This window comes from Camelina sativa, chromosome 20 (assembly GCF_000633955.1).
Source record: "Camelina sativa cultivar DH55 chromosome 20, Cs, whole genome shotgun sequence".
NCBI lineage: Eukaryota > Viridiplantae > Streptophyta > Magnoliopsida > Brassicales > Brassicaceae > Camelina > Camelina sativa.
Genome location: NC_025704.1, coordinates 15,021,041 through 15,035,391, shown reverse-complemented (window position 1 = coordinate 15,035,391; position 14,351 = coordinate 15,021,041). Strand labels below are relative to the sequence as shown.

The 14,351-nt window shown below is 34.8% G+C and overlaps 1 long non-coding RNA gene across 4 annotated transcripts; it reads left to right on the top strand.

Moving 5' to 3' along the window:
* Positions 11,314–13,468, top strand: LOC104770861. 4 transcript variants are annotated; one of them, XR_002036919.1, is made up of 5 exons: positions 11,314–11,838; positions 12,284–12,351; positions 12,471–12,599; positions 13,003–13,064; positions 13,178–13,468. It is a non-coding gene; the product is annotated as an uncharacterized LOC104770861 (long non-coding RNA). The 4 variants fall into 4 exon arrangements; XR_002036918.1 differs by having other exon boundaries at positions 12,117–12,351; XR_002036920.1 differs by having other exon boundaries at positions 11,314–12,171.

Genomic DNA, 14,351 nt, shown 5'->3' with positions numbered 1-14,351 from the left:
ATATATTGCTTTGGAATTTTGGTATTTTGATTTTTGCTTTAGTGTTTTCGTGGTCAGGGAAGCAAAGGAGTCTGAATAGAAGAGGAAGGGATAGGTAATGGACAACCGCGGTCCAGCTCGACCCCCCCACTCGGACACGCACTCGACCGAGTCACGGTCGATCGCCATCGTCGAGCTGCCCCAAAGTCCTTCTCTAAGCAACCAGCCTGACCCCAACTACTCCTATGACAGCATGCAGATGGATGTGGACAACTTCTTCCACAACCCCTAAGGTACCATCATCACCTTCACTTGTAAATATCATTGCATTTCATATTGTGTTTTGTTGTTTTTGATCTTGAATCCTCAATCCAATTTCTTTCACACAGAGGACTGTGTGATTTAAGTTTGGGGGAGGGTTTGAGATAGCATTTGATGTTGTGTTTTGTGTTCTTATTTCAAATTTTTATCATCATCATGTTAGCACTTGCATAAGCATCTAAGGCATAGAAAAACCATAAAAATTTGAAAAATTTTGAAAAAATCTTCATAAAAAAAGAGTGTTCATGTAGTTTGCATTGCATATTAGGATCTTGTTTAGCATGTTTCATGTAGAATTGTATAATATTTGCATTAGGGATCTATGATGAGTATTTCCTTGTTAGCTTGCCTATTCACTAGACTAGGATCAATGCCCAAGTTATTAGTACTTTGATGCTAGTTGAGTAGTTAGAAACATAAGATTTAACCAAGCATTGAATTCTTGCATTGCATTTGGTCTAAATTGAAGCATGTTGAGATTTGAAACCATTTCCTATTTATAAGAACCTAATATTGACTTTTAATTATCAATGTGTGCATTGTTTTAAACTCATGGATGCCATGTACATATTTGGATCATCTTTCTCCTTTTGCCACTCTTGTTGATCCAAGTAGCTGATTTCACTTTTAAATCAGTTTCCCCACCCCCAACCAAATCTTCTTTCAAGCCATGTTTATTCTTGTGTGTGTGAGGCCTATTTTTGGGATTGAGCTTGGTAGAAAGTGTTAGGTTTGAACTGACAAGAGTAAAACCTTGTGTAGTTCTAGTTTGCATTTTTCAAACTAGATAGGACTAGGTGGTTCACTTGTTGGGTTTGGGACTTGGCTATTATGAAAAGAAAAGAGGAAAAAGAGAAAGAAAAGGTTAGAGTCTTTAGGAGGGGAATGTGTTTAAGAAAATTTAAAGTCTAGTGAAAGAATGGGAAGAATAAGGTTGTTTAAAGATGGTTCTAGTTAAAGAAAAGAAAGAAAGAAAAGAGAAGTCTAGCAAAATGCTTATATGTCTTAAGAATAAGAAGAAAAGAGAACCATAGCAAATAAGTAAGAATCCCCCATTCCACTAGAAAGATCAAATAAGAAACCTCTCCTAAGACTTTAAAACCAAAAGAGAAAAGGGTGAAAAAGAAGAAAAGAAGTTAAAGGGTAGCACTAGGACCAATTGGGTTTAGATTGATAGGATAAACACTTTGGGTGCCTTTGGGTAGACAAGGTTTTGTTCTTGTATGTGTCTAAGTGTTCTTACCTTTAGCATTCTTCTAAAGCTCAATCCATTTTTTATGAGAGAACCTTGATATTGATAAGCCCTACTCTAAAAAGAGACCATCATTGTCTCTAAACCTTTTACTGCCAAGCCAAATGAGTTTAAGCATTGCATAGAATTGATTCATGTTCTTGATTAATGAATGTTAAAGGAAATGGTTGATTTGAATGCATGTGGATGTCTAAGGCTCAAATCAGTGAAGGTTGTGATATGCTTGTCTAAAGTCTTTAAGTATAGCTCATTCAACTTGCATCATAGTACTAGTAACTTGGACATTGATTCTAGATAGTCTATTTGCAAGCTTTAGGAGCTGAGATCCCACTTTCAAACCTCATCTACCTTCTTATGTCTTGTTTATTTGCTTGAGGGCAAGCAAAGACTAAGTTTGGGGGTGTTGATGTTCATATATTTTACCATGTTTTCCCTTAGTTTATTCACATCTTTTGCATCTTTTGCTAGCCATTTTCATCATTATTGTGTAGCTTTAGGACTAATCATGCATTAGAGTTTAGTTGCATTGCATTTGCATCTTTTCATGCATAAACAGGTGATTTTGGAGCTTAAGGAGCATGGAAACAATCCTGAGGAGAAGTGAAGCAATCTTGAAGGGAAAGCAAGAGAGTTAAGGCTGAAGAACCAAGGTCCAGAGTCCAACTCGACGAAGGACTCGACCGAGTGGGTAGATGGACTCGACCGAGTGGAGTGTGCACGAGAGAAGCCAGCTCGACCATGGACTCGACCGAGCACTGGTCGAGTTGACCGAGCCGTTGACTACTTTGACTTTTTCTATTTTTAGGGCTTCCACCTCCTCACCTATATAAGGCCTTGTACCTGCAGCCACCAAAGTGTGCAACTTTTTAGATATTCCCTAAACCTAGTTTTTACCTTTTTTAGTTTTATTCCTTTTGCATTTTTATTTTTAAGATCTTGTACTTCCTTAAAAAAGAAGACTAGATTCTTATATTTTGTTGGTTCTATAACTTTCAAGATATTGAGAATTTGAGTTTCATCCTTTCATCAATATTGAAGATCTTTGTTTAATCTTTCTAATAATGCAAGTTTCAATATTTTCTGGGTTTTTGACTTTGATCACCATGTATTGTTGTGAGTAGTTTCCTTAGGATCTTGAGGATGGGTTAGGATGGATTGATCTTGTGGTTTGTGTGACTTGGTCAAGCTTGATTGTTGTAGATCTCTTCTAGGGTAGATGATCTTAATGCTGATTCTATATCTGAGAGGGTAGAGTCTGATTTCAAGCTTCTTAGCATCACACCAATGTTTAGGAAGCATAGATAAGGCTAGATCTAGAGCTTACCATTAGGCTTGCTAAGAGATTAGAGGTCTTGTTTGGTTTGAGATGTATTGCTTAATGCCTGCTTGTGTAGATTCTTTACTGTGTGAGAACAAGTCTAGAATTGCATAGGTTTGATTGTTTCTTGACCATGAGAGTGGGAGAAACTTGTCTTAGATTAATATGTCTAGAGGTTAGCTCAAAGTTTGCTTGAGATTTGTTGACCAAGTTAGATAACCACAATGATTAGTCCATCCCATGAATCCATCCTCAGGACCTTCTTTGTTTATTGAAATCTTAGTCTTAATCCTGTTGCTTGCTTGTTGTTTGATTGGATTTAGCATTACTCTGTTTTTATTGCATTGCTCTGTTTCTGCGTCTAGTCTAGCTCGACCACCCACTCGACCTACACTCGGTCGAGTGCTGCTCGAGTTCATCCCCAGAACTCTGTGTCTATGATTTGTGTTTGTCTTGTTTCATTCCTGTTTCATTCCAGTTGCATACATTTAGTTTTCAGTTCATTAATTATCTTGCATTAGTTCATTAGTAGTAGTCTCTGTTTCTGTTCTTGCTTTATCACTGTTTCAATCATTCAGTTTCATTTGCATCTAGTTGTTAGTTCTTGTAGTTTATTTTCTGCATTTTACATTTTCTTCCTAGGATTGTTAGTGACAAACAATCTTTACATTTGTCTTAACTTAGATTCATATGCACATCTTAACTGTTCACAAACACTCATTTAGGATTGATACCTCTTGTACTGCAATAGCATAAGGGGAATTGAAACACCCATCCATCATTCCATTCATATCTCACCATTGCATCATCATCATCATTCACCACAACAGAAACCTTGTTTCAGGTATTAATAGTAGCCGATTTTGATGTGATACTGTATATGTTTAGATTTTAATTGCATCCGACTTTAATCTGTTTGGATCCTATGAATATAAATCTGTTTGGTTCCTTTTTTTAAAGTTATCCTTATTCTGTTTTCAGTGGCATTTCATTGTAATAATGTCTAATCCTATGTCTTTTTATTAAAAAGTGCTTCCCTTTTAATAGTATAGATATCATTTGTTGATTTGTAGGGTCTGTAAACAAGTTTTTAAAGCCTTCCAGACGTAACAAACCGGCCATCGAATATGGGTGGGTCCACGGGCCAGGAATAGATGTAGGGCCCACTTAGGAAGGTGGATCCATGGACTGAGAGTGGACATGGGCTCACTAAGCAAGGTGACGGTTGAGGCGTTACAGAGACAGAGGCTACATCATGGTGTGTCAAATATACTTCTACGAATACATTGGGAAATTTAACATTAGTTACTATCAAAAGATTTTGTGACGTTAGAAAAAGTTTTTTACTTTAATTGGTTGTCGGAGCAAACCATTTTGAGATAGCAAAAAGACGTGAACATGTTCTCTCCACACAGGAAGAAGGCAGAGCTGAGGTTCTCTCTATAGTGGAGAAGGTTGGACGCAAGGTTATTTCCCCAAGGGAGGAAGGTGGAGGAGGTTGGACGCAATGTTATCTCCCCAAGGGAGGAATGCAGAGTGATAAGCTCAAATTAATCCCTAGAGCTACTCTCTCAAACAAGAGATCAATGCAGTACTTAGGGGTCGAAACCACAGAGACTCAAGATCAAACACAATAGATTATAGAGTTTTGTTATTACGCTAAACAAGTTAATTTAATTAATGAAAAAGTAATGCAAATATTTAAATTAAAGTGTTGTGAATTCAGAAAATCAAAAGAGTTAAGCCTAGGGAATTTCTCAGGTAATTATGAAATATTAAATCAATAAAATAATTAAGGTTCAAGCAATAAAAATCAGATCTAGAACTCTAAACTTTTGGTAAATTAAATCAATTCTCACTGCAAATAATATCTAAATTTAAAACCAGAAAATCCAAATCTCTTTGTAAAATTCCAAGTTAAAAATCAGCTTTAAGAACAGGTTTAGATAAGTTCACAAAATCACTTAATCAAATCTCTTTGCAGAAAGTAATTTTGCTCATCAATGGTTTAATCAAGAAAACAATTATATTCTCATATCAATTTATTTTCCTAAGATAACAATTCTAGGTGATCAATCAAGAATTATTGTGAAGAACAACCAAGGATGAAGATCATAAAAGATTAAGAACCCTAAAAATCTCAGATCTAATAAATCATAAAAACCCTGTGAAAAACCCTAAACCTAACAAGCAAATTACTCAGACATGTTTAATGAAGAACAAATCATATTTCTGAATAACATGCAATTGAAATTACAAGAGTAAAGGGAGTTCAAGAAATTCTTCTCTACAAAGCAGTTCAGATTCTCTCTCTCTCCAAAGCTCTCAAGGTTGCAGGAAAAATAATAATTGCTAGAAGACAACTTAAGGGTTTCTAAAACCCAAAAATAGTATATATACATCCTAAAACACGTCCAGGGGCTTATGTTGCAATTAGAGAAGACTTTGGGCAAATTTGTAAAACTTCCAATTTCTTGTTCTCTCGTCGGGTAAACATGAGTGTCGATCGATGCCCTTTTAGGTGGTGTCGATCGATGCTCTAACTCTGATTCGACTCCAACTTGATTTCTTTCGGTAAAATGCTCCAAAATGATCCAAATTGTTCCATATTGCTCCATCCGTGCCAAAATCCTAGATAACCTGTAAAGACTCAAAAATAACCTAGAAACAAATCAAAAGACTCAAAAAGCACACTTATATTATGGTTAAAAACCGTTAAAACCATGATATATCACGGAGCCAAGGTTATGTTCTCTCCACGGTGGAGGAGGTTGGACGCAAGGTTCTCTCCATAAGGGATGAGGGCGGAGCCGAGGTTTTCTACATGGTGGCCATACATTATTGTGATGATACATCATTGATTAGTATATTATGTAATATATTTTTTATTCAAAATATTTTTTGAGCCGACAATTTTAGTAACTAAAAAACTCTACAGAAGTAAAAGTAAAATAGTTGACTTAATGTGTTCATATAGACATTTTCTAGGTGGTGATAAAAATATATTTGTAACATAAAGTATATTTAGGTGTAAAAAATACACTTTTAATCGTAACACACATCAAAAATTTGTAAATGGATATAAATCAGTTTATTATAACAAAAATACAATTTATAAATAACGTACAACAAATTTTAATATATTTTATTAAATTTAATTTAATTTATAAAATTTTAAATCCGCACATCGGACGGGTCCTTATCTATTATAATAATATTCTTCTGTTTATTTCACTCATTTTACCTAATTAAAGCTTAATTGTGTGCATATAGAAATTCTTACCGCTTACGTAATTTTAATTTGTGTTACTCATGTAGTACTAGGGAAGTATCCAGATTTATATTTATAGAAGTTTTTCATGTACATGAAATGCAAGTACGTCGACTTTTTTTTTGTTTAAGTATCCCATTATTGTATCATCTGGACATTCAATTTGTTTAGAGATATGCAAGTAATGATAGAGTTTTTGTGACTTAATGATTCCGTTATACAAATTGGTTTTGATTTTTATAGTCGTTTCATTTTGGAAACAAGAAAAATTTAACAAATAAACAAAACGGATCGTCGATGAACGTTTTATTTTTGTCTTTTTATATTAGTTCACATGCACATTGGACTTCATAGAGAAGAATAAATCATATCCAATCTAAAAACTGACATAACTTTCGTCTAAATGAATAATGGAGTGAGAGAACCAATCATATATATATAGTCTTGATGACTTTTGACCCATTCACTCCGATATGTTCCTATCAGCCTTACCATCTTCATCTTCCCTTCAAACACTAATATATATATATTTATATACAATTATATCCGGACATCAAAACCAGACCACTGAAAGCACACCAAACATCATCCAATACACATGCTAAAACCAGTCCGTATATAGCATTTTGGAAGATCTTTGCGCAAATGAAGTTCTGATCTAGCACAAGACATAGGGTTAATTATTCACCAACAAACTAATTCTAAGAAGACTAATGGTTCAGGAGGAATTAGCAATGGAGAGGAGGCATTGGTGCTTTAGTGAAGTACATTTACAAGTTACAACCAAGGATGATATGAAAGATTCGTTCCTCTTATAACCAGATCTACATTTTTTCCAAACGTAATTGATGTTTTAAGAGATTAACGATCTGACTGAAACTCTGCAATAGGATTGCAACATATGTTGAACGATTTTGTTGTTCAAAAAAAAATGTCGAATGGTTTTACACTGAGCTTCACCATCTCTTCTAACATCAACTAGAATTTGTCTATTTCTAATAAGCAGAGGACACACATCTTACGCATGTGTCAAGCATATATTGACAATTGTAACACCTCTTTTAGATTATCTAATAATAGTAATTAGTAAATGACTATTGTTGACCCTCGAGTTAGAAGAATATTTATGATTCTGATAATCTCAGATTTAAACACTTTGAAACTTAGTTTTGATGTAAACAAACTATCTTTTTAAAACTTTCAAATTTATACGGCTAATTTTTCAACGCAATTAATTCATATAAAGTAGTAATTGCTTGAATCGTGTAGTGGTTAAATGAAATTTCATGAATTTGAATCCAAAAATAAATATATTTAAGTAATCCACACACATTTGTTTCACCCATCTTTTAGTAACTAACAACCCAGTTTGTATGAGTGCACCTCTTTTCCAAATTTTTCATGAATTTGAATTTGAATCCAAAGAGAAATATATTTAAGTAATCCACATTCCACACACATGTGTTTCACCCATTTTTTAGTAACTAACAACCAGTTTGTATGAGTGCACCTCTTTTCTAAAATTTTCTCTCGTATTGAAATTTCTCTCGACATAACCACTCCGTGAATATTTTTACCATGTACTCTATATATATTTAAGAATTCTCCAACCATCTTTTAGCAAATAGGATTTAATAAATCTTCCAATGTGACTTTGAACATTCATTTTACTGGAACAAAATTAGATATATGAAACGTATTTAAAGAAATATTTTAATCGTCTATTAATGGATTAGAGAGAGAATATAAATGAGAGTTGTCAAAGAAAAATATCTATATACAAGAAGAAAGCTATATTTTTTTTTTGATAACTCACGAGTGATCATAAAGGCTTTCTAGGACCAAAGACTAATCTCATGGGGTCGGGGGAAACCATGTTAAAATTCGAACCCTCGTGGTCAATGCTACTCGAACCCAGGTGGCGGGACTTTTCTCCCTTTACCACTGGACCAAGGCGAGTTGGTTTTTTTTTTTTTGATAACTCAGGAGTGATCCTAAAGGCTTCCTAGGCCCAAAGACTAATCTTCTAGAGCCGGGAGAAACCATGTTAATATTCGAACCCCGTAGCCAATGCTACTCGAACCCAGGTGGCGGGACTTTTCTCCCATGGCCAATATCTATATACAAGAAGAAAGCTATATTTTGCTATGTTTTCTTTCTATCGACACTACTATTCTATCTATGTATAATCATTTTTCTCTCATCATAGTAAGCGGATAATTATGTCTACCTGTAGATGTATAAGGTCATCAATGAAGTTTACAGATTTTTCATCTTGTTGGATACAATCCAAGGCCCACATCAGAAATTTGAAGAGACTATCATTAATAAATAAAGGGTTAGGGCCAATCTACTAATTGCCAATTGGTTTTTAGTTAGAAGCACAAGATAAGCCCAAATTTAACATGGTATCAGAGCCCAATGTTCAAATTCTGGTGGATCTAGAAAAGTGGATACTAACATCTCTTGTTAACTCAAGTAAAGGGTCAAAATGGAATCGGTTCGAGATGGAGTTATCATGTCGAGGAGGCGTGTTAAGATCCCTCATGTGGTACTTGGTTTGACGGAGATATTGTTGGATACAATCTAAGTCCCATATCGGAAATTTGAAGAGAGTATCATTAATATATAAAAGGTTAGGACCAATCCACTAATTATCAATTAGTTTCTAGTTAGAAGCACAAGATAAACCCAAATTTAACACATCCATCAATGTCTCCTATGAAAACAAAAAGAAATTTGTGCAGCTGTAAGTATTTCCTTCAAAAATTGTTGTATATTCTCTCCTCCATGTAATTCGATGAACTCATGACTTGTATTCATCCAAGCACAAGAAGTATACATTATATTTTTGCTTAGAGCATCTCCAATAAACCCTCAAACCTTCAAATTTGAAGGGTTTTAATAGTGAGCCTTCAAATTTGAGGGTGAACTATTGAGACCCTCAATTTTTTTTACAAATTTTATTTTAGTCCTTATAATATACATATATATATATATATATATATATATCATATAAATAATTCTATCAAATTCAATTGTTATAATCGATATAAATTCAAACACACTAAATTAAAATTAAAATTATAGATATATAAAAGATATACCATTTACAAAATATTTTTTTACAACGATATGCAATAATTAATCATAAATGGGAGCATTATGAAAATAGTTATATTGAGTAATTTTATACTTTTATATGTAATTTTTTATATGTTTTTTGAAAATTACATATTATTTTGTTTTATCATATAATGTTTTGTATTTTAAAATATTTTTTGATATATTTTTTATTGGGTTACATATATATATATATATATATATATATATATATGAAAGTTTTAATCATTATATATGTAATTTATATTATCATCTAACTTTTATTATGTAATATTGTGTGTTGTATAATAAAATAAATAATATTTTTTGTTGTATAATATATAAAATGTATGTTATAGAATTTTTTTTTTCAACCAAACATTTAAATAAATTAAAAGGTGACTCCAAGGTTGGTTGTCCAAGTTGGAGGAGTAGAGTTTACGTATGTTATAGATTTATTTATGAGTTTTTAACATTATTAGTGAATTTTGGAAATATTAAGGACTATATTGCAAATTAATTAGTTTTTAAAGATTTTTTTGAAGATTCATTGTTAGAACAAACCACCCTTAAATCTTCATTTTGAGGATTTGCTCCCTTCAAAATGAGGAGTCTTAAGATTCCTCTATGACAGTTTCTCTCTCTATGAGAAGTCTTTCTCTCAGGCACTAATACCAAAGAGAGACGAAAAGAAGTAATTGTTTCAAATCGATATAGATCTTACCTACCATAAACTACCTTAAACAAGCAATTCTTCTTTTACCCTATGGTCAAAACGATGGTGTCCCTCTGTTTCCAACATATATGTTGGGTTCTTTCCTTCCCCTAGTTCTAGATCACATTCTTATTTTAGTCAAACCCTTCTTATCTCTACATAGTTCTACTTCTCACCTTCCTTTTTCAAAAGATCCGAAGCTGGTTTAACTTGTTTTCCAGTAGCAAAATATTCCATCTCTAGGTGCGCATTATTTCCCTCTTTACCAAACTCCATATGGTTGGATGAAGAACTCCAAAGAGAATACAAATTCCCATAATAACTCTCCCTCACTAGAGGCGGATGAACCAGTTAGGCTCCCGACATTGAACAACTCAGCCCTCATCAACCGATTCCGGCTGACCTTAGTTGGTAGAATTTTCCACTCTGGAGGCAGAAGCACTAAAGCTTTTCTGACTTTTATGCCAAGTAATGGGATATGGGACTTAGCAGGCCACGTAAGAGGCTTTGACCTGGGTAATGGCAGGTTCCGCTTTAACTTTGAGAATGATGAAGACCTGCAAAAAGTTCTTAAAAAAAGACTGTATCATTTTAACAAATGGACCTTCTCTCTTGAAAGATGGGAGCTAAACTTTCAAGAAGATCTTTTGAACCGTGTTACCTTCTGGATAAAGATTAGAGGTCTCCTGGTGTTGGGTAGATGAAGCCTTCAGAGGCATCGGTGTTACTCTTGGTCAGGTGGTTGAGGTGGATGTCAATGATGCACGAGTCTTGGTTTCGGTGGACGTCACAAAGCCCCTAAATTCAAAAAGAAGGTGATATTTTACTTGATAATGGAGAAGAGATAACTGTCTCTCTCTCATATGAGAAGCTCTTTAGGTACTGCTTTACCTGTTCCATGATATCTCATGAAGAAAGGAAATGTCCTCACCTCTCAGAGGACCAAAGAATGCTCAACAAGGAGAGAAGAGTTGCAGAGGCTTCCAATGGAGAACAACAACCTGTCTCCAACTATCCAAGAGATACTCGGAGGGGAGGTGAGCTCAGAGATGCTGATAGCTCTCGTGATGCTGGTACAGGACGAGATAGACATTCCGGAACAAGATCTGAGTTGGGATCTGTCAGAGGTCAAGATTCACGCCCTTCTCAACAGTATGCACCTCCACCTCGTCAGCAGGTGCGCCGTAATCTCCAGTTTCCATATGAGAAACCAAGAAGACACTACAAGAAAAGTCTACATTGATAGCAGTAGAAGATAACTCATTTTCCTGAAGTGCTACAAAAGATAAATGTCTTCTTTTGATTACTATATAATAACACTAAAACAATGCTATGACGAAAAAATTTAGGGAAAATTTTCAGATCTTACATAAAAAAATACTTTAAGTGCCAAAGAAAAAAAAAACAAAGAAAAAAAAACCTTTCACGACTCTTCTCCTCCATAGCCTCTCATCTCCATTGATTTTTTTTTTCTCTCACTATCATCGCCAAGAGTCCAAGACGACACTATCATTGAATCGAATTCAGATCACACAGTTCGCCATGGATAACTCAGATCCAGATTTGTTATCCAGATCGAAACCGCCGTAACCTACGATTCACCTTATCCACTCTACGCCATGGCTTTCTCATCTCTCATCAATTCCACAGAATCGCCGTCGGAAGCTTCCTCAAAGATTACAACAACCGTGAAGCCTCTCCCGAATCTCTCCTTCCAGCGTCCTTATCCTCCTACAAAACTAATGTTCAGTCCTCTTATCTCCGTCTTCCTTCATCTTGAGATCTACTCGCTTCTTCCGGCGATTTCCTCTGTCTTTGGGATATTAACAAAGATTCTTCTACCGTTGAGCCTATCTCGGTTCTCAACAACAACAAAACGAGTGAGTTTTGTGATTCTCTTTAGGTTCATTTGGGTTGAAACAACTCAACACATTCTCATTTCTGTTGCAAAGTTTATGCGTTTTTTGTGATTCTCGTTAGGTTCATTTGGGTTGAAAGTTAAAACATTTTTGATTTATCGCTAGTGTTACTGCTTTGGTTTGGAGATAGAGAAGCTTCTCTTTCTTGTAATCACTAGACATTTTAGTATTTTGAATGGTTTAGTTAGTATATTGCTGTGGCTGTTGTTGTTTTTTCTAAACGTTTAACCCCATTTCAGGTTTTTGCATTGAGAGATGGGAGATAATGAACCATCAAACATCTATTTTCGTGTTGTTAGTTGTTTGTTCTCCTACTGGTTCTTGATGTTCAGTTTCATGTTCAAGGCTTGTCTTAGTCATAGGTGCCATCTATTATTCATACTGGTACTTGTTTTTTCCTTATTAGAGATCCTTTTCATGATGTAAAGAGCAAAGAAGAGACAAATAAACCCCTTTAGGATTCACTCCTTTCAGGTAAGCATTCTTTCCCTTGTACTCTTAAACCTTGAATTAGTAGTTGGCCTGTTTAAAGGGAAGAGCCGTAAGAAGATAGGTAAAATTCTTTATGTTTATGTGGTTACAACATATGCCAGAGATTTTTGGAGCACACCTCTGCTAGAGCTTCTCTATAAGCTTGAAGAAGCAGTTTGGTCTTCTTACTTCGTTTGCTTACCTCTGGCGGGAGGCTTGGGCGAGGTTGTTCTATGTTTCTACCGCTTTTAGTAAGTATCTTGTAGAACTTAACTATTTTATCTCTCTTATATCTTTGAATTCTATGTTTCTCTCTTATGTCTTTGAATTCTCTGTTTCTTGTAAGTATCTTGTAGAACCAGTGATGTTATTATGTCGAATCAATTTGGTACTTCTCTGCTCATCCTGACATGTTTTGTGATCGACCAAAGTAGCCTGGTAGAAAGATCCGTTTCCGCTGGATGAAACCTAATGATCCTGATTTTGACAAGGCTGTTAAAATGAAGCGGCTTGTTCGTAAACATACCGCCGAAGCTTCTTTTTTGTTTATGTGGCATGGGATCTGATGCTGTTTGATGAATATTTTATTCTCTTGTTGTTGAGGACTATGGTGCACTTGTGAATGTGTTTTCTTGTTTTTCTGTTTTTTTTCAGAAACAGCTCGAGGAGGCAGAGAAGCTGTTTATACCAAAGCAATACACAGCAGAATGGTGAAGGTTTCTTTCATTTACCCCATCTATTATCATTCTTATTGCACTATTGTATGAATAAGCTGTGATAGCTGTTTAAGATGCCACTACACCATCTATTAACAGTCACAACCTTACAGATGGTTAGAGAACATCCATGACTGGTGTATTTCGAGACAGCTTTGGTGGGGGCACAGAATACCAGCATGGTATACCACTCTAGAGGGAGATCATCTCAAGGAAGTTGGTGCGTCCAATGACTATTGGGTTGTTGCTAGAAGCCTAGAACCGAGGAAGAAGCTCGAAAAGAGGCTGCTTAGAAATTTGGTGGGATCAAATTTGGTGGGATCAAGTTAGTTATATTTTGTTTAAGAGTTGGTGGCACTTTTATGTAAGACTTATTTTGGTTAATGTAATATAAAGTTTATGTATGTTGATTATTTATATAAAAATATAAATCTAATTAAATATATATATATTTTTTCTAAATACTACGATAATAAATAAAATAGCACTAATTTGTGATATAATAAAATATATTATAGCATTTGATTAGTACTATAATATAGCTATGGTAGAAACTGCTAACATAGCGTGTAAAATGACTTATAACATTATTTTAAAAAATTAGAAAACATGATAACAAAGCATTTCGTTACTGGTATGGTAGAAAGCTCTACTATAACATATGTATATGTTGCTATCGTATGTGTGGTACCTACGATAACAGTGGCCTAACATAGCGTTTGTGAAAAAGCTATAAATGACATATTATAGTATTTCCCTACTGCTATCAATGTACATATTTGTTGTAGTGAGAGATGAGCATCGCTCCTCCATTTGGAGAAGAATAGAAATTGGACACCCCATGACAATCCACAACCTAGGGAGAACTCAATCCAATCATCTTCAGGCTCAAGAAAAAGAAGAATAGAAGTGACAAATGGAAAAGATTCTGAGAATCTAAGACCTTACCGTTGTGAAGATGTTGAGAACCACTACTCTGCTTTTAGAAGAAGACAATTGATATATCATGGTTTTTGCGGCTTTTAGCCATGATATAAGTGTGCTTTTTTGAGTCTTTTGATTTGTTTTCTAGGTTGTTTTTGAGTCTTTACAAGTTTTCTAGGATTTTGGCACGGATGGAGCAAAGTAGAGCAATTTTGATCATTTTAGAGCATTAATCCGAGGAAATCAACTTGGATTCGATTCAGAGAGATAGTGTCGATCGACACCGCCTACAGCATCGATCGACATCCCGTTTTAGCCGACGAGAAAGCAAGTTTTGGAAGTTTTACAAAATTACCCGAAGTT